Below are 20,443 nucleotides of genomic sequence, written 5' to 3'. Positions count from 1 at the left end.
AAGCCGCGACTATAAAGTCAGCGCCGCTATGGTCTAACGACAGCGGGAGAATAAAGATATCGGCGCGACTGAGCCGGCGCTCGTTACATGGCCGTTGGGCGCGCGGCGGCCAGGGTGTGGTCGGCCACCGCGGTCGGCCGGCTGCGTGCGGGCCCGGCTCGAGCGGCTGCACCAGCTGCCGGGCCGCTCTGCAGCTGCCGGCTGCAGATCCGACTGGTCCGGCCCGGTCCAGCCGAGCGTACTGACCTGCGCAGGACGTCAGCGGCACGCTCGTTTGATGGCGTTTAGCGTCCGCGCCAGCACACGTCATCGTGGCGTGCGGGCGGTCTGGGATGGCCACCCCAGCCAGCCCTCCACCCCGTGTAGTCAGTCGGAGGAGGATCGCTCCACCCCTGCCCGCCGGGCATGCGCCTGTCCGCCTCGTGACGGCGCGGGCGCGCGGGCGGACACCCTGTCGGCGCGGCGGCCGGCGGCCAGCCTCACGGCGCCCAGCGCGGTCGGCGTCCCGCGTCCGACCGGCACGCCACCGCCGCTCCCGAGCCGGCCGTACCTCAGCCGGCTGTAACTGTCGACGCCGCCCGAGCGAGCCGGTAATGAGGAGGTGGGGAGGTCGCTCGTCGACGGGGGGTGCCGCCGGATCAGTCGCCGGCCCCGATCGTATCAATAACCGGCCGCCGGGCGGCTGCGGCGGCGACCGACCCCGCTGGGCGCCCGCTCTCGGCCGGAATCAATGGCCGGCGCACCAGCGCGCACTGGCCACGGAGACCGCCGGCAAACCGTGCAGCACTCGCCGTGAGCTCTGGCGCCGCCCCGCGCGCTGCAGACCGGGCGTCTCGACCACCTGTGCAGCGAGGGCCGCTCCAGCACTGTGCGCTGTCAGCTCAGGCCACTCTCTGCACCGCTCTCTCGGACCTACACCAGCCGTGGCCTGTTCATCGTGCACAACAACCCGGCCGGCCTGTGCTGACAAACCGCGCTAATTGTCCGCCTCCGGTACACAACAGGGCGCGCTAGAGGAAGCCCGCCGATGAGGAATTAACGCACCGGCCAGGCAAAATAAACAGGTCGGCCGCAAATGAAAGGCCCTCGGGCGGCATTCCTGGCGCGTGACGGGCGAGCCAGGCGATAAACAGTTGGAGCGGCCACGTCGGACAGCGTCACGGCACGCCATTACTGTCGGGTCGCGGTCGGCCCGGTGTCGGGCCGCTCACGACAAATGACGCCGCGCAATATCTATGTTGACAAGCGCAGACCCGCTCTGACAAATGGCGGCTGGTGGCGCGGCGGCGCGGCCGTAACGGACCCATTGTGAGCCGGCGCCGCTGCATGATCGCTGCAGCCGCCTTCCCCGGCCGCTCCCAGTGGCGACAGCATACCGGCCGGCCTTCCCACGGGCGGCCGACCGGCGCCGCTCGCAGCGGCCTTCCCAGGCCGGCGCCGACGCCGTGGCGCGCACCTGAGCGCCGGCCGGCCTGCACCGCGCGGACGGTGCGGGCAACGAGCGCGGCCATATGATCATCAGACGCGCGTCCGCCCCCACCCCAACCGGAACCGACTTATCCCAGCCCGTCCCCGGGGCACCCCCGGCGGCCCTGGCCGGGCAGGTCGTAATGGGGCGGCCAGGCCGGCGCGGCGGCCCTGACCCCCGGCTCATGAGCCCGGCGGCCCGCCGGCGCCCGCTCCGGTGTCATCAGCGGAGAGGGCGGGGTAGCTTGACGAGGGAGCGGGCTGGGAGGCGGCGCGTGGCGGGCCTGCGGAGAAGGTCGACGCCGAGAAGAGCCGGCGGGTCGTACATCAGCCGAGCCGCCGCGCCAGGTCGCCGGCAGCCGCCCCGCCGGGTCAGAGCCGGCGGCGGCTGCCCGGCGGGCGAACGGCTTGATGGTCCGACCCTGCACAGCTTGGTCCAGTAATTGGTAGGCGGCGAGCTCGACCGCCGGTAACCGGCGCGCAATGGAAGTGTCGGAAACAGACGGACGGGCTGCGGCAGCCAGAGTCGCTGAACACGTGACCGGCGATGAGCCTGCAAACTCCGTTAGCCGCCGGCCAGCCGGGTCAAACACGCGGCCCGGCTCATTATGGAAGGCAATTTCCCCCGGGATGACCCCAGCCCTCGAGGAAAACGAATATCACCTGGCGTAACGTGTCATGGCACAGCTGGGAATAACGGCGTTTGCCGTCAGCTGTTCCTCACTCCTGTGTACCACGCCGCCTGACACAGTGTGGTATTTGGGTCTGATGCGGTTGCCAGCACAGTGCGGGACTTCGGTACACACAGCGTGCTACATACAGAACGCGAGGCGTCCCTCGACGCAGCTGTCGCCGTTCAGGACGTGAAACGGTGGCCGCCGATCCTTGCGACCGCATCTCACGCCGCGCTACGTACCCCCCGAAGCAGCCTCTGGCACAACATTGGACACAGCGGGCCCGACACAGCGCCGCCCCTGACACAACGCGTCCAGTTCCGCGCCGGTCCCAGCTCCGCGCCCAGTTCCGCGGCGGTCCCAGCTCCGCTCGCCCAGTTCGGCGGCGGTCCTAGTTCCGCTCGCCCAGTTCCGCGGCGGTCCTAGCTCCTCGCGCCCAGTTCCGCGGCGGTCCCAGCTCCGCGCGCCCAGTTCCCCGGCGATCCCAGCTCCGCGCGCCCAGTTCAGCGGCGGTCCCAGCTCGTGCGGCCGGCCGCCGGGTCGTGACAGTCGTGGCCGGCGCCGCCGTCTCGCTGTAATTGAAATGGCGGCACCGCGGCGCGCGCCCATGTTCGCCGTCCAGCCGGGGCTCGACGCTTACACGATAGCAGCTCGTACAAAGGATTAGGGCCGAATAAATCTTGCGTTGGGTGGTGGCTGAGCCGGTAGTTAAATTTACCCATTAATAAGGCCGCACTGCCAACGCGCGCCGGGCGCGGGCCGTGATTTACGCGGCCGCGCTCGGAGCGGCGGTGCATTCCTGCCGCCGGCCGCGCTCCGCGCCCCGGTGATGGGCCAGCTGACAGGAGCCCGAGATAGGCATACCGGACGGAGCGAGGCAGACCTCCTGACAGGGCACCCGGACGCCCGGACGGAGGCGCCGGGCCCCGTGTCAGGATGTGCATCCCGTGGCGTAGCGGGCCCCCGTGGTGCACGGCGTCGTCTGACAGGTGAGCCGTACCCCAGAGTACCGGATCCGATGTCAGATGTACCGGATACGACTCCAGATGTACCGAATCCAATGTCAGATGTACCGAATCCGATGTCAGATGTACGGAACTCCACGGCCCATCGGATCTCATTGTGTATACCTGGCCCCCTTGGATTGTGTACCAGACCCTCTGTCACACGGGCGCCGGATCGTCTAGCAGGTACACAGAACCCTCTGCCGGGTTCCGCCCCCGTCAGCCACCTTGCGGCCTCTCCGCGCCACCCCGTGCAGGCCGCGCGGCGCTGCACAGCTCCGCCGATCTGCCGCGGGAGCAGCGCGCCGCGGCCGCCGACAGCTCGTGTCGCGGTGGTGACCGGTTTGGAGGTGCTCCGCGGGTGGCGCAAGGAAGCCGCGGGGTGCCGGACCCCTGCAGACGGCTGGAAATGCCTGCACGGAACCTCGGACGCCACGCGATCTGCGGGTTTCGGAGAGCCGCGGTCCGGCCCGCTCCCACGCAGGCTCTTGGCGATGTGCGCGGACAATAGGCACGCGGCGACGACAGCGAGCGACTCCTCCGCGGTGACGCGTTCAGGCAAGGCCAGCTCAGTGACCACCGGCGGCCCGCAGATGAGCCCCACAGCTCAGTCAGCACCCACAGCAGCACGAGCGGCGCCTCGTCCTGCGGCGGACGGCCTCACTCTCGGCCAGGGCGCCCGCTCACGGTCCGCCGGCGGCCCCGACGACGGCGGTGGCGGCAGGAGAAGCCCCGCACAGCTCCGTCGGCCGGCCCCTCCTCACCCGGCCGCTATCGGCGATCGTGGCGCTCCCGCAAAAACCGGGCAGATATGGCGCGGGTCTCGCCGCTTGAACAGAGCGCCGGGTGGTGCGTGTTCGACCAGCAAGTGAGGCCGCGCAAAAACGCGACTAATTTAGTCCTCATGAGCATGCGCCGGGGATCGGCAGGCTGTGTGCGCGAGCGTTTTCCGCCCAGCCTAAACAGACGTATTTTATGTCGTCGGCAGTTTATTTATTCGGTCGCGGAAACGAGCGCATATTGAATAGCTAGGGGCGCGGTCCCCCGGGCCCGCGCGAAGATCGACGGGGCGCCTCCGGCGTCCGGTCGCGTCGATGTCGCGGCCGGCGCAGAGGGGCGCAAAGTGGCGCGGGGCGGCGCAAAAGTGGCGTGTCATCGTCGGCACCTCCTCCAGCATCGTGCAAAACAGCCGATGTCACACGTGTCACGCGAATCAATGCACGATTCAGCGCGCTGTAACCGGCCGTTTTTGTTAGCGGCGCGGATAAATAAAACAATCATCCAAGGTGACGGCGCGTTCTGGGCCGGGCGAGCGTCCCGAGAGAGAGAGCGTCGCGGCCGGGAGGAGGAGAGAGCAGCGAGAGTGCGGTGCAGCTGCAAGTCACCGGGGCAGCGGCGAGTCGCCGTCCCGCCCGGTCAATGGCCAGCAAACATTCCAGGTCCTTTCAGAGGACGCCGTGTTATAATATCTGTGCAACATTGCAAAAAGGCCCCGTGATAAATGTCCGGCCGTATCATACCATTAGTCGGCATAATCCAATGATAAAGTAAGCGGGGCGCAGTCCACGACGGTCGAGCCGCCAGCTAAATTGGCAATCGCGGCCCAAACAAAGCCGGCAGACGGCCCCGAGTCACCTGGCCGGCCGGCGTAGCGCCTGCTTCCCACCGTCGCATCGCTCAATATCAATTAGAGCACATTCAGCGCCGGCTCGGGGCTCCTGTTTGGCCGCGGCGACGCCCGTTTGGCGGGCCCGGCCCGATTCGCCACGGAGCGCGCTCCGTTCTGTTCGGGGCTTGTCCCCGGTGATCCCGTCCGTTCCGCAGCGGGCGCCCCTCCACTTCTCTTGCTTCGCTTCTCCGCTGGCCGTCCTCCCCCGTCCGCCAGTTTTTATACTGTCGGCGGCGGGTTAAACGCACGGAAAAAGAGGGAGAGCGGCCGGTCCGCCGCTGGCGCCGCATACAGAGCGGCGACGGCGCCGGCGGGTGGGCCGCCCGACGACGGCCGAGACGAGGCGACCGGGCGGGCGCGACGGACGGCGACGGCGGCGACGACGGGCGGCGAGCGCGGCGGCGGAACGTCGATACGCTGAGCACCGGAGGGTTCGTCCGGCGGCAGCCGCGCTCGGCGGTGCAGGACGAGGAGATGACCAGAAGGCGCTCCGGCGCGGGCGTGCCCGCCCCGCAGCCGCCACCTCGCCGCGCTTTGTGGCCGACGCGCCGGGCGCGGCCGGCGCCGCGGTCTGCACGGGTGTCGCGCGCACTGTCGGCTATCCGCCCGGCGTCGCGGCCGCCGCCAACTTTGGATGTCGCCAGTGACGTTCCGGGCCGTTGCCAGACGTCGGATGACGCGCCGGGCCGCCGCCAGCCGCCCGGACACGGTCTGGACCGCTCCCGCCAGCCGGGCGACGTTCCGGCCGTCCGGGTGACGGAGGTGGCGCGTGCCCGGCGCCGCCGAGGCGCGCGCCGCTCCCGCGCACCGGTGGGAAAACGGCATTTGATGCCGCTGACCGAATTCCTACATGCAAAACTGTCACCAAAAACGTAACGTAAAACCGTATGACGAAGGTGGTGTCGCTGTCGAAAATTTGCTGGGAAAAAAAAAATTTGCTCGGCCGACAGGGTTGACATGACTTATCCCGAAAGCCTGATTTCTCTTCCAGAAAACCTTAAGAAGGCCGGACCGATCCCCATCAGAGGGAGGGTTGGGCATTTTTGTGACTATGAAAGGACTACCAGCATTTGTAAACTGCAATATCACATCACAGAGCTGGCAAAGCAAAGGATGATAAGCCCTTTTCGCGCCCGCATGAAGACACAGATACGAAATTTACTACCAACCCTGCAATGCAGGAAAACCGGGATGAATAGTAGCAAATAAATCGTCTGTCATCAGGTCAACTAAAACAGGATATAAACCTTCCTCCGAACTCGATGCACAATTCACATGTGACATTACAAACAGCGACATCTCCGTTGCAACCCAATGGAGATGGGTTGCAACTGGACGTTTTCTTAACGATCTGCGGGCAGAATCGTCGAGGCGCCCCTAAACCCGAACTCATCAGGCAGAGCCAGGCCATGTGCCGCCCCTCCCCCGGCCGAGGCTGTATCTGGGGTGACAGTGGCTGGTGACCAGGCGCTGGTCGGAAGCCGGCCGGAGGCTCTATCAGTCATGTGCTGCTCCTCCCCCGGTCGGGGCCGTATCTGGGGTGGCAGTGGCTGGTGACCAGGCGCTGGTCGGAAGCCGGCCGGAGGCTCTATCTGTCATGTTTCGCCTGTCTTGCTGCCCTGCGGTGAGATTACGTCCGGCTGGGTGTCGGTGTTTTTACAGCTGCGGCGGAAGTCAAGAGCGACGGACGCGATTGCACGCGAGGGGGGGGGGGAGACATCGACTGCAGGAGGTCATACACCACGGCTGTGCATCTCATGGTATATTCCATGCAATCTAGCGCGTTGTTTCAATTTGTTCCTTTACTTCCATTATCTACTTTTGAAGAATACGGCGAACATATTTCCGTTGCGGCGATTTCCATTTACATACGGTCGAGAAAACTGTCAAGCCAATACTCAGGCATCTCCTGACTCAAAAACGACATCTGCTGCTAGGTTTTTACAGTTTTTTGTTGTGCAATGCAGCTTTTACATTGCGGCGAGCAATATCCGTTTAATCCATGGACGATGCGGGGACAAGTCGGGCTTCGCAAAGACAAAGGCGAGGCCTCACTTGTTCGTTTTAGGACTAAAGGGATCAGACTTATATGGTCGAAAGTCGCGCCATATTTAAACCATCCATTCAAACCATCTAGCACTCTGCTCTGCTCTAACACTCTGCCCCCAAAATCCAGCACGTTACTCACTCAGACTCAACTTTTCATAGTGAAGTTCTAGGACCTTGGTCAAAAACAGCAGGTCGGCTGACCCGACGGACCACTGGAGATACACTTATTTTTCACCCACCTGTGGCTGGTTCCAGCGACCAACTCAAAATCCTAAGATGTGTTTGGCGCCAAGTTGAGAAGCAAGGGAGATTGGGATGGTGGAAGGCTGGAAGGATGAGATGAAGCCTGAGAAAGGTACCATGGTGTCGAAGTGTACGGTAAAGGATCTTCACGGAAAGGCCTGCTGGTGGTGTGCGAGGAAATGCATCCCCACAGGAGACCATGCTGGGTTGTTGCAGTGTGCGCTTCAGTTTAATCGTGACCGTCACCAAAATTATCAGCCAATTTTTTGGCGCTAAGCATTACGTGGAGAGATAAATTTTGTACCCAACTTTAGCTCCCAAGTCAGGACGTTCTACCACACCTGCTCCGGCCGTGCGTTAATGCGACGCACGGCGGCGCGGCTCGGCCGGCCGCGGCACTATTTAGTGGCGCGGCTCCGCCGGCCGTGGCGCTATTTGGCGCGGCGGCCAGCCAGCCAACAATGGCGCTCCACCCGCGGGGCTCGCCAAATGGCGCGAAGGAAGCGCGCGCCGAGATGAACGGGCTGGGCGGCGCGTCACGGCCGGCGTGACGGCTGGCGGCGGCCGCCGCGGCGCCGGGCAGGAAACGGGCTCGTTACCGAAGGGGAGGGGGCAGCTGAGCGAGAGCGGGGCCGCCCCCGGCGAGACGTGATGAATTATGCACGGAAGAGGGCGCGATTGATGAAGAGACGACGGTGGCGGGGCGGACCAGTCATCAGTCGGCGGCCGCCCCATCGGCGCCGCCGTCAGCGCTGCAGAGCAGCGGCGCTGGCGGCGGCAGTTCTTGCGGCGGCGTCAGCGCGCCGCCGTGTTGGGGTGGCGGGCCGGGCGTCAACGGCGACGCTGCAAGGGACGCAGGACGCGCCGGCCGGGGATTTCCAGCGCTCTGCCAGAGGGCGTCCCGTGTTCAGCTGCTCGTATTTTCATTCGGCCTGGCTCCTCCGCCAAATCTGATGCCTGATACGCGGGTCCGTCGCCCCCTGGATGGACGGCGGCCGCGACGAGTCCGTGTTATCTGATCCCGAGGTCCAATGGCTTGGAAACCGGCACGCATGACCAAAGACGGAGTGCACGTGAAGCCCGGGCAAATGCGCAGCCGAGAGAGGAAACAAACCGGCCGCCGACTCACCTTCGGCCGCTCCAGTCGGTGGATTTATTCGCACCGCCATCACCAGCCCGGCCCGAACAGCTGAACAGCTCACCAAACTATCTATGACTGTTTCCGCGTCCATTAGCCAATGGGCGCGCGGCCGGCCCAATGCCCGGCAGGACAATCCGAGCACAGAACGGCCCAAGTTGGCCGCCGTCTGTACGGCTACGACGGCCGGGGGAGCCGAACTTGGCGGGGCGGCGCGCCGGAGCCACTCGGCCGGCCCCGGCGGCGCCGTCCGGGGCTGTTAGCCGCCGCCCCGGCCCACCCAGGTGACGCCCGGCCTCCCCCTGGGTGTCGGCTGACCCCGGAGCCCGCGACGCGACCAGGTCTTCGCGCCAGTTCCTCGCGCCGCGGCCAGTTCCCCGCGCCGCGGCCAGCTCGCCGCGTCGCGCCGCGCATTCACGGCTGGAATCACGACCGCCGCCCGGCCGCCGGCGGCGGCGCTGTTTGCCTTTTACCGACGCATTGTGCGCCCGATGGAATACAAACACGGGCAGGGAGAGGTGCGCTTCAGAACTCTTCGCAGGCACTTAGCGTCACAATGCAAACGTCGAGACCGCGGACCGAGCGCGACGGGCGCCAGATAGCATCGATGATAGCTAAATAACCGCGCTCATACTCGTGGGCGGGCGGCGGCGCGGCGGCAGCGGGCGCCCCACCCTCTCCCCGCGCGCGATATTGCGTCGTCACGGCCGCGCGCGCCGAGCCGAGGCGCAGCCGGCCGGCGACGGCGGCCGACACGACTCAACGACGACGGCCGACGGCGCCGCTGACAGGACGACCACGCGGACACGCCCGAACGCCGACGTCGGACACGGCCGAACGAGGGGCGGGGGACAGCGCTCGGACACTGCGGCGGACAGATCGAGGGCGGCCCGACTAGCCCGAAAAGCCCGGCAGCTCCAGCTTGAGAGAGCGGGAATAGGCAGCGAGCGACTCCCACCGGCGTCGACCCGTCCCAGGCCTGGGCAAAACACGGGCCAACGGCACGACGACACGCGTGAGCGTGCCGCGCCAGGCAGCCGTGGCGCGGCGGCGACCCGGCGCGGTTGCCTCGGGTAGCAGAACCTCCACCCGTTCTTTGTAGACATACATCGATACAGGGGGTGACCTGGTCCGGAATGGACGAGGCGCCGGACAGCGCGGCAACGACCCCCTAGGCCTCTCATTACTCGACATTACCAGGTAACTCGCGCCGAGGAATTCAGTGTTCTGAATGGAGTGGCGACCGAGACAGGGTCTATATGGACTGTCCGTCCGTTAGCATCCATAATGAAAACAGCATTATACTTCCTGAAAGCAGAATCGGCGGCTTTTAATTACTCAGATAGTCGAAATCATGTAATAAACATTAATTTTTCATGGTGATTCATATTTCGGCTGCAGAGCTAATGTTTTAACTGCGGCTGTGCACGCGAAAAGACCATCGACGCGCGGCGGTCGTGGCGCGCGCTGCACGGTCGGGCCCAGACACCGGCCGGCCGCGCATGACCCCCGGCCGTACCGGTCGCTGGTACGGTGTCGGTCCCCAGCTTCGGCCGGATGCGGCGTCACATGTGTGGGATGCGGTATAGCAGGGGCTGGTGGCAGCCTGCCTGCCTGGCACGTTGCCGTTGCGTGTTTCGGGCAAGCACCACCGCTCCCCGGCTCTCCTTGTCGCCTGTTTTTGTGTCTTCCGCGGTCTGACCGTAGAGCAGTGCTTTTTAATGAGACTGCCGAGCCAAGCCGAGAGGACGAAATCAGAGTTGGGAATGGACTCTTGTGCCTTCCCCTAAGTTTAACCTTCCTCTTTTTGACCTCCCGTCCCAGCCTGATCAGAGCTCCTCTCATCTCCGACGGTCTGTCGCGGTGCCGAGGGCGGCCCGGCGCCGTGTTCGGCCCGCGGGCCTGCTGGGGCCGCGACAGACCGGGAGGCACGCGGTGGCCGCGGCCGAGGGGCGGCGCCGTGTTCGGCCCGCGGGTCTGCTGGGGCCGCGACAGGCCGGGTGGCAGGCGGCGGTCGCGGCCGTGTTCAGCCCGCGGGTCTGCTGGGGCTGCGACAGGCCGGGTGGCAGGCGGCGGGGTCGCGGCCGAGGGGCGGCGCCGTGTTCAGCCCGCGGGTCTGCTGGGGCCGCGACAGGCCGGGTGGCAGGCGGCGGCCGCGGCCGAGGGGCGGCGCCGCTGCAGCCGACCAATCGGTCCGCGCCCCGCTGATTAAGCCAAGCCGCCTCTCACGGCCCGGCTCACCCTCGACCACTTCGCCCAGCCGCTCCCCGGCCGTCTCCGGCCGCAGGTGCCCGCCTCCCGCCAGACATACGGGCTCCAGGCGCACCCTGACCTCTTCAGGACGGGAGGAGTCTGCAAGCAGACATACTGATTTCAAGCGACTGAGCCTGTCGATCTCCAGTTGCAGCTCTTGGTCTCATAGCCACGCAGAATTTAAGATTTGATTTAGGTCTTAATTTGTATCACCAAATCAGCATATCGCTATGGTTTCTTCTTTATTCATTACATTATCGCTAACAGGGTTGCATCCACAGACAGGTGAGGTCGCTACCTAAAATGCATGCGAGATCTGTACGACGATACAACAGTCCCAAGACGTAGCTTCAGGTCTGGTCACCGGGAGGCTACAGCCATGCAGGCCGTGGTCACCTGGTATCGCACTGTCGCCTGGTATCGCCCTGTCTCCTGTTATCGCCCTGTCGCCTAGTGTCACAAAGTGCCCGAGGGAACCCCTGCCAATGAGGCTCTGGCGACGGGCCCCTGAGCTGGCCGTCAGCTCCAGCTGCCAGGGCGTGCCGGAAGGGCTGCGGACGCTCGGCACGGGTATACCCAGCCGTGACGGGCCGCGCACGGTCGTTCATTGTCCGGCCGGCAAAAACGGCGATCGGCTGTCGGGCCGGCCGGGTCGGTATGCGCGACCCTCCACGCCGCCGGCATCTCAATGAGGGAGCCGGGCGCAGCGCCGCCGTCGCCGCCGCCGCCGGCTTGTATGGGTTCGGGGTGGTCGCCTGCTCCCGCTGCGACATCGGTTTCAAACAATAAAACAGGCCGACTTTCGGCCGGTTTTTGGCATTGCTGCGGCTTCTTGACTCGCATAACCAGGAACGGGCGGGCCCGGCCGAAGATCGCCGCCGCCGCCGCTAAGTGGATTTGATCGCTTGGCGGTCCGTGGTCGGCGAGTCGGGTCGATCGCGGAGACTCACCGAGTCAAGCAGACCCGCAGAGAGTCACGCCGAGTCGGCGCAAACCCGGGGCACCACGAGGCGTGCGGCGGCGAGGCGTGATCCGCCGCGCCGCCGGCGTGCAGCCGGGCGTGCGATCGGCGCGGCTTAGCAGCGCACGCCGCTGGTCTGTCTGACCATCTCTGAAGCGGTCCGCCGGCTCCGGTCAGGCTCAGCGACGGCTCAGCCGCCCAGCGCCGACCCCCCAGGAAGGCGCGCTGCTCCCGCTGCGTCCGGAGCGGTGCTCGCCGGCGCCCACCAGCGGGTGGCGGCCGTCCTCTGTCCTCTGCATCTGATCGATACCGGCCAGAGGGTCTGCTGGGCTCGGGGTGGTGCTCGCCGGCGCCCACCAGCGGGTGACGGCCGTCCTCTGTCCTCTGCATCTGATGAACAGCGACAGGAGGGTCTCCTGCCCCGCAGCAGCCGCGTCCGCAGACCTCCCCGTCCGAAAAGATATTAGCAGCACCGGCGGACGTCCCGGCAGCTGCCGCAAGGCTCGCTGAGGACGGACCGCGCGCGCAAGACACAGTACGCGCGCGCGGACCGCACGCACGAGGCACGGTACGCCCACGCGGACTCCGCGCGCGAGGCACAGTACGCGCGCGCGGACCGCACGCACGAGGCACGGTACGCCCACGCGGACTCCGCGCGCGAGGCACAGTACGCGCGCGCGGACCGCACGCACGAGGCACAGTACGCGCTCGCGGACTCCGCGCGCGAGGCACAGTTGCAGCGTCGCTCATCAGCCGAAGGCCTGCGCCTAGCTAGAGACGAGCAGACAACACCCTTCGGAGAGCACCGCTGACTGCTGGGTGGCTCGCCGAAGCGTTTTACTAATGAATAAAAAGCATCTTGATAGCTGACTTACACGGATGCGGGATGATTTACTTGTGGACATATCCATGTCGGCAAACAGTAGACTACTGCCGTCGCACCTCGCGAGAATTACTGGGTTGGCTGGCCTTTTCATTTGAAAACCTTTGTGTAGAGTTCAGAACTTGGGCATGGTGAGCTAGTCGACCTTTCATGAACTTTGTTCATAATCGGTTAGCCCCACACAAACTTTAGCGGCGCTTTGCAAGGCAAGTTTGACCTCTGGTGTGTACATCAAGACGAGGAACTAACGCCCGCGACGTTGCGATACAAAAGATAGGAACACCGAGTCGTTGTGCCATTACGAATTATGAACGGAAGTATTACAAAGAGGCGACAAAAGCAATTGATATTACTTTCCTCGCCGACCACCACTGAACTAAATCATGGCTGCTTATATGGCTGGCTGCTTACACACGATATGGCTGCCTCTAAACGGTAGTGTCCATAGAGCGTACAGTGTCAACAGAATTATAAATGCATCCCTAAACATGGAAAATAGGTTTAGACAAACTAAGCCGACTACGCAATTGCACGTTGCGAACGATAACACCATACACAAACAAGACCGCATCCATGTACGGGCCCGCGACTACAACGCAAAAACAGCACATAACTCATGCCTGAAACCAAGCGCACACAAACAGGCACGGGCAATGAGTGACTGTCGTCCCCGCTGATTACGTACGCCCTTCCAGCCATGTTTGAGGTCGCACTGGCCAATTATGGAATCAATACGGGAGCAGAGTCAGGCATCGGCGTCCGCCTCACGCAGCAACACAGCGGAAACGCGGAGCAACGGCGGTCCCACACAGCCCCGGGCTGGTCAGCAGTCCGCCCGTCTGGCAGCCGGTCCCCCCCCCCTGATATAAGGCCGCCTTGCGCACCCTTTATTGCCAAAACACCGGATCGACGGGCCGTAACACCGCCTGCCATGAATTATGTATGGCGCCGGCGTTGGGCCGCGCGCGGTCCGTGCGGTCTGCTGTCAGGGGTGGGGCCGGTGCCCGGCGCCGAGGCGACGCACCTGACCCCTGCCCCGGCCACGGTCCCGTGCCGCTCGCCCCTAAGAGGTAAGCCGCTGCCCGGGCGACGAGGTGACGCACCTGACCCCTGCCCCGGCCACGGCCCGCGCCGCTCGCCCTCAGAGGTAAGCCGCTGCCCGGGCGACGAGGTGACGCACCTGACCCCTGCCCCGGCCACGGTCCGCGCCGCTCGCCCTCAGAGGTAAGCCGCTGCCCGGGCGACGAGGCGACGCACCTGACCCCTGCCCTGGCCACGCCGGCGTGCGGTCCAGCTCACGCGTCGGCCATTGCTAGGGTCGACCACTGAAAGCAAGCAGCTCAGCTGGATGTCGTCGTCGTCTCGACCCCGTAGCTGGCTCGTCTCCATCCGGCAGGTCGACCCCAGGTCAGCTCCGGCGGGGCCGCCGCCGGCGCCGGTGCACGGTCGGTGACCCGTGCTCGGTCCAGCTGCCGTGCGTGTCAGCTGTCTCCGGGACCGGGCGACGGCCGGCGCAGCTGACGCCTTTTGAGGTCAGTTGGGCGCCGCTGAGACTGCCAGTCACGACGCGGCCCCTGCGCGCGCCGCAGCGAGGCTCGACCGAGCCGGCAGAACGGCGCGGCCCGGCCGGCGCCAGTACGAATTGGCCGCGAGGAGGCCCGGCTGTGACCTGTAGTGCCATGCAGGGCTCCGCGGCGCCCCTGAATGGTTGTTCACGACCCATGTGAGACCAATCAGCGCAGGGGATCGAGCAGTTTTATTCGATCCCTTCCATGCAATTTAGACCGAGTCGCTATCCGCACTTCCTGGCCATACTGCCGAAGTTCGGTCTGCCCCTGTGGTCTTCTTGGCGGGATTTATGCCCCCTATGCCCTGTCCTCACGGCCGTCTGGGGGGATACGCTCCTCCGTCTGGCCTCACCGCTGTCTGGAGCCGCGCCCTCTGTCTGTTCTCCCACCTGCCCCAGCGGGGTACAGCCCCCGCCCCCCCTCACGGCCGTCTGGGCCGAGAAGGGATCACCGCCGCCGATGCAAAAACACGTCATCGTCCTGACGGCCGCCGTGGCTGGCGGAACGGACGGCCGATGCCGGCCCACCAACGCCGACGCGCCGAGCCGGGCTAATATTTTAATTGACGAACAGCGCAAAGAAGCTTAGGGGCTGCGCCACCTCACGCGATCGGGTTAACCTCGCAGAGGCCGGGCGGTTTTCGACACCAAACGGCGCGCCGCGACCCGTGCTGCCCGGATGGAAAATCGACCGACAGTCAGGTGAACGGCATTATTTCCGGCACTCAGCCGCCATTAGCGGCTCGGCCGACGGAGGTGCCGCTCGGCCGCTGATGCCGGCGCGTCCGGCCGGGCGGAGGGACGCGCCGCCTCGGGCCACACGCACTCGTCGTCCCGAGGCTCGTCCCTGGACCCGGCCCGGTGCTCGTCCCGAGGCTCGTCCCGGGCCCCAGTCCGGGACGGGCAGTGGGGAAACGAACGAGCCGTCGCGTTTGAATCGAGGGCGCCGGCTTGATTTGTTCGACCGGCCGCGCCAGTATCAACAAGAGCGCGACTATTGGCTGATTTCATATTCCATTTTGTCCCGGCGTCGTAGCGATATTTCTCTATATAGTCTGCAGCTGATCCTCATTTACCGGCGAAAATAGGCCGGCCGAGTCAACAGGGGACCGAACGGCGCCGGTCCAAAAGCGGCGGCAGTAGAACTGTGGCGGCCCTGGCCTTGCCGCGCCTAGTACGTGCGAGGTGAGTTGTGAGTGTGTGTGCGGGCGCACCAGCCGGGTGGGCCGGCCCTGACCCGGGGCCTCCGGTCCGCCCAGTGCCGAGCAGGCACCTGCAGACCGGCCATGTTGCGGGCCGTAGCGCCGCCTCGTGCCGACTTAAAGGCTAAGCCGCCGGCTGACGGCCCAGATTGGCATGCACGCCTCCATCTTGGGCGCGGCGCGGCTGGTGAGCCCCGCGCGCTCGGGGGCCGCCCCTGCCCCGGCCGCTTGAGGGCCGCCCCTGCCCCGGCCGCGGTACAGTCGTCTGCCGCGCCGCGTCTGCCGCGCCGCGTCGGGCTCGACGCAGCGGGAGCGCCGCCGCCAGTGAAAAACAGGCGGCGATGGCAGGGCGGTGTTCGTCGCCGCGAACAATGGCCCGGTGTTTGTCGGCGGCGGCGACCGGGCCGTCCCCGTCCTGGAGACGGCGGCCGGCGACGCATAATGCATGCGACCTTGTCACGTCCCGGCGCATGATAAAGACAACTGTCAGTGATGCATCCGCACAGTCCCTCTGTCCAGTCGCATTAGCGTGCATTTATGCAGAAAAACTGAGCCCGTATGCTAACCAGCCGGCAAATGGGCCCGCCGCCGTCTGCATATTCCGTAAACACTTCGGATTGCCAACGGCATCTGTTACATCGCAGTGCATTTATGCATGAAAATTGTCGAGATCTCCGTGTGGGGCGCCACGATGCAAATCGCTTCCGAGCGATGTGACGGGAGCGGCCGTTTTCGCGCCGTTTTCGCGCCGGCAGCCGGCGCGTCCGGCGCCGCCGCGCTTCGCGGCGCGCCCGAGTGGCGCCGCTCGCGACGACACATTTGGCACCGTTAAACACTCTTCCCGCCGGCCGGCCGGTGAGCGGCGCCGTTTTCCCGTCCGATTGAGCTTTATTGAGGCCCGTAAAAACAGCCGACACGAGGGCCGGCGGATAAGGCCGGCGGCGCTGGCGGCGCGGCCTGCGGCGCCGCCGGTGCGGGACGACCGCGTCCTGCGCACCGGCCGGAGAGCGAGCGCCGGCCGCGCCGCCGAGCGCGCCACCGCTCGCCAACCGGCGCCCATGAAGCTGTTTGCGCCGGCTAGCGGGGCGCCCAGCGCCCGGGCAATCCGAAAACAGCGCGTGTTTTACCCGGGGCGTCTGACAAATCTAATCCCGGCTCCATTCGGAAGAAGTTCTTCCGTCCCCGTATCGGGCCGTCCCGACCTATAAACAGAAGCAAATGCGGCAACCGGCCAGGACAATAGCAATGCACGTGGATATCGCGGTGACTCCCCGGAAACTTGTGATCGGCGACAAAACCGCGCTGTTTTCTGGGTGTTTGTCTATTTCTGAGATCCGAACGCTACCAGTGAAACACTGGGGTCCAAGTTTACCTCCGCCCAGGCGAAGTTTGTGGGATAGGATAACAATCCCTGCGAGGGTTTCTACGGAAAACCTATTTCCGGGGCATTACAGTCCATGCATTTTAAAGTAGACGACGTTGTCGGCAAGTTAGACAAGTTTGAAGACGACCCTATTGGAGCTGGAGGACACTGCCGACAGCTACATTGCTCGTCCGGTGAAATTACCCCATTCTAATGCTCCTCAGACCCCAGTGGAGCGCATCGAACAGCTCTGACCTTTTAGTCTGTATTAATGTTTGACTAATGCTCCGCCGGCCCAACTAAGTCGCAGTGCGCCGACATTTTAAGACTGTTACGGCGCTCGGGCACTATACCGTTCTTGAAGTACGTCACAAACGTGGTATCAGCGAGACTTTCGGCAATGTGGTGAATTATTTTGCAGTTCATCGGACCGGCATTCCATTATGTCCGGCCCATGCGCTCCGAGCGCTCCACAAAGCAGCGTTCCGGACCAAGTTGATCCAACAGTCAAGCCTTCCGTCAGCAGCGGGAATGCGCCCGACAAACCGGACATGACGGGGAGCCTTCCATTGGCCAGCGGAGCGACCGGAGGCCCGGTCATAGCTGGCAATATGGGAAGAGGCCATCGCGCTCATGCCTCTCTGCTCCCAACAACGGCGGCCAAATGGTTTCGAGTCGTTGTCTTCGGCCGAGCAGAAAAAGACGGAGCGAAACGCCGCCCGAGCGGCGGCCGGCGCCGGGCCACTGCTCTCAGCGCGACGATAAAGCAGACATAAAACCGGCTGGGCAGACGCAGACCAAATGGACAAGTGCGAGGCGCCGGCGCACCACGCACAGATTGCTGTCCTAAATTAAGCCCTGAGTGGACATCACGGCAGGCTGTGGCCGCAGCGATGTGTTTGCGTCGCAGCCGCGTGTCGCGCGACGGAAGGCCCTGCCGGGGTCGCACCGTACCGGCGCGCTTTATTTGGAATTTAATTCTGGCCGAGCGTCGAGTTTTTGATGGCTTTCATTGTTCGTTGTTTCTTTTTGTTCTGGCGCCATTCCCTTCCGCCACGGCGCCCTTTTGCGGATGAGAGTGACTTTCACTGTTTGAAAAACGGGAAAACAGAGAAATAATTGACACCCTCTGGCCACCGCGGCGGCCGGTCCTGGCGGCGCGAGCGAGGCGGCTGACGGTCGGGCGCCTGGCGCACGACCCGGGCCGGCGCCACCTCTGTCAGCGACGGCACGGACGGCGGCCGCGGACAGCGCAGCCGTTGATCGGCGCGGCCGTTCTTCTCGTTAATTTGGCGGCGGGCGGCGCGGCTGTCCTCGGCGACCATCGCTCACTACACCACTGTCACAACGGCGAGAACTAACGCAAGAGGCCGCGCCGGCCGCGCCGCCACTTACCGGGCGTGGGACCGCCGACGGCCCGGGGGCCCGACGGCTGGCGTCACTCACGTCACCGCCGCCCGAGCCGCCGCCTCCGTCCGGCCCGGCGCCGCATCTGTCCGAGGGCCAGCTCGAGCCGGGCCGAAATCGCGGCCGCACGTCACCCCGCGCGGACCGATCAAGCCGTAATCATTTACCGCCGGTGGCCGTGGTTTACTTTGGCCGCGCCGGCAGCGCCCCTGACGGACGCGTCGTCAATTACGGGCGACATGCTGACGATTTGTGGAAAGAAGTCGAACATCAGATTTGAATGCAGGCCAATGCACGGTCGGCCGACCGGTCGTGTGGGCGTCGGATCGCGGCCAGTCCATCAGCAGCATCGGCAGCCAGCGTCTCGGAAGTCCAATTACCTCCTGCCCAAATACACGGCCAGAATCCAGCCGGCGCGATCTCTATCCGGCGCCGGTAAAACGCACTCCAGCATACCTCCGTGCCGACGGCGGCTGGTCGCTGCATGACGGAGCACGCCCGGTCGACCGGCCGCCGCGTCCCGTCCGCCGGTCGGGAGACCCTGCGGCGCGGCGAGTTATTGCCGCGGAGGCGGCACGAACCGTCGTTCGGCCGCCCCATTTTGATTCGGTCCGCTCGCCGGCCGGGGCATACCAATGCTCGCCGAGCAAGACAGGTGGAATAAAGGAGAGCCATTTGTGGGACCACGCCTCGCCACCGGCGGCATTACCGCAGAGGCGCAAAACACGGCTCGCCGGCGGACCGGCTGAGCCGCTCGGCCAGCGAGCCGCTCGGGAGACGAGTAGCACCTGCCGAGGCCGAGCCGGACCGAGCCAAGCCCCGAGCCGAGCATAGCCACCCGAGCACCGGGAGTAATTTCGGATAAGGATTACATTCCGCCGGTAGGCCGACGACCAGGCGTCGGTTGTGGTGTATTTTGAGGGCAGTTTTTGTAGTGTCGCGGCTGCGGACCAGCATTCTCGCGGCCGCGACTCGGGCGGGGGGCGACCTCTCGCTGAGAGGCTCCGGTTACCCAATAAAGCGGCCGGCGCGCCCGAGCGCCGACAGAACCTGACAATGTGCGCGGCCGATCCGGGCCGGGGCCGTCACCGGCTCAAAGGCGCCGCCGCCCGGCGCCGCCGCCTGCCAACAGAAACAGGACTTGGACGGCCAGGCGGGCCGAGACGGCGCGCCGCCCGCCGCTGATGGATGCTCATCGGCGGCAAACACGCCGCGCCGAATTCGCCGCGTGACTGTCGAGCGCGCGTCGGACGCGGACGCGCCGTCAGCGCGGCCTCTTTTCGCGATGACGGATGCCGGGCCGCCGGCCGGCCGCTGCCCGGCGGCGCTTCTGGCGCGGCGTCCCGGCCCCCAGGGGAGCGTGTCACGCAGCGCGCGGCGCGCTTTGATCGTCACACCGCGCCAGCAGCCGGCGCCACCCGCCGAATCGCCGCGGGCGGCGCGAAGCGACGCCACCCCTCCCCTCCCCCCCGACCGCCATGACCGACACCTTCGCCTCCCACGCCGGACAACAATCGACGCACGTAATAGCCGGCGCGTGGGCGGTGGCGGCGGCGGCGACTGCCGCTGGGGAGCCGGCCACGTCCGGTGCCCGGCCGCATCATGTCGAGCCCGGCCAGCCCGTGTCCGCCGCAGCGATGGCCGCCGACAGGGCGGAGAGGCGACCGCCGCCGGCGCGGCTCGTAACGTCACGGCGCCGGGCCGCTTCACACCTCGGCCCGCAATTAGCATAGGCAATCGCGGCACGGTCCGCGTCCGGCTGCAGCGGCGGCTGCAGCGGCGCCCCCGCCCGGCGCGCAGCCCCGTGTCCTGGTGCGGTCATCTCCGGCAGGCGGCGGGCGGCGACGGACAGTCCGGGCCGCGCCGGCCGCCGGGATCACAGCGGGATCGCAGCCGGGATCACGGTGCGAACCCCGATCCCTGCGCGCCACGCTGCTGCCGCGGCCGATCTCGGCGACGGCGTAAACACGCGGCGGCCGGGCCGCGTCCCGAGGCGACGCCGCGCAGGAGGCTCGCGAGAGGTCGTGCGGCGGACCGGACGCCGGTGTCAGCCCGATCAGCGCCGCTGTGTGCCGCCCGGCGACGTCCGATACGGCTGTTTGCTCTACCCGGCCGGCGGTGTTTCTGAGGACTGACAGTGTATCAATAACAGGGGCGGTGGGATGCGGGGCAGCGCCGGAGGAGGCCGCGGAAGAGCTGACAGTGCCAGGCACGCCCTCCGAGGGTCACGATTGCGCACCGCGGCCGTGTTCACGGCGCGGCGGCCGTTTCGTAATCCCCGTGTGGATCATGTCAGCACCGCCGCGAACGATGCTCAAACGACCTCAGCGACAGAGGGGCGTGAAAGCCATGAAAGGACGGCGAGGCGGAGCGTGGAGCGCGGGACACAGCCCCGCGAGAGAGAGAGAGAGAGAGAGAGAGAGAGAGAGAGAGAGAGAGAGATAGAGAGAGAGAGAGAGAAGAGAAGAGGAGATAGAGAGGAGAGAGAGAGAGAGAGAGAGAGAGAGAGAGAGAGAGAGAGAGGGGGAGAGAGGAGGGGGAGGTGGGGGGGGGAGGGATGGAG

This window comes from Pollicipes pollicipes, unplaced genomic scaffold (genome assembly GCF_011947565.3).
Source record: "Pollicipes pollicipes isolate AB1234 unplaced genomic scaffold, Ppol_2.1 Scaffold_7243;HRSCAF=8683_pilon_pilon_pilon, whole genome shotgun sequence".
Lineage (NCBI taxonomy): Eukaryota > Metazoa > Arthropoda > Thecostraca > Pollicipedomorpha > Pollicipedidae > Pollicipes > Pollicipes pollicipes.
The sequence above is the reverse complement of the archived record's forward strand: the minus strand, read 5'-3'. Positions refer to the sequence as shown.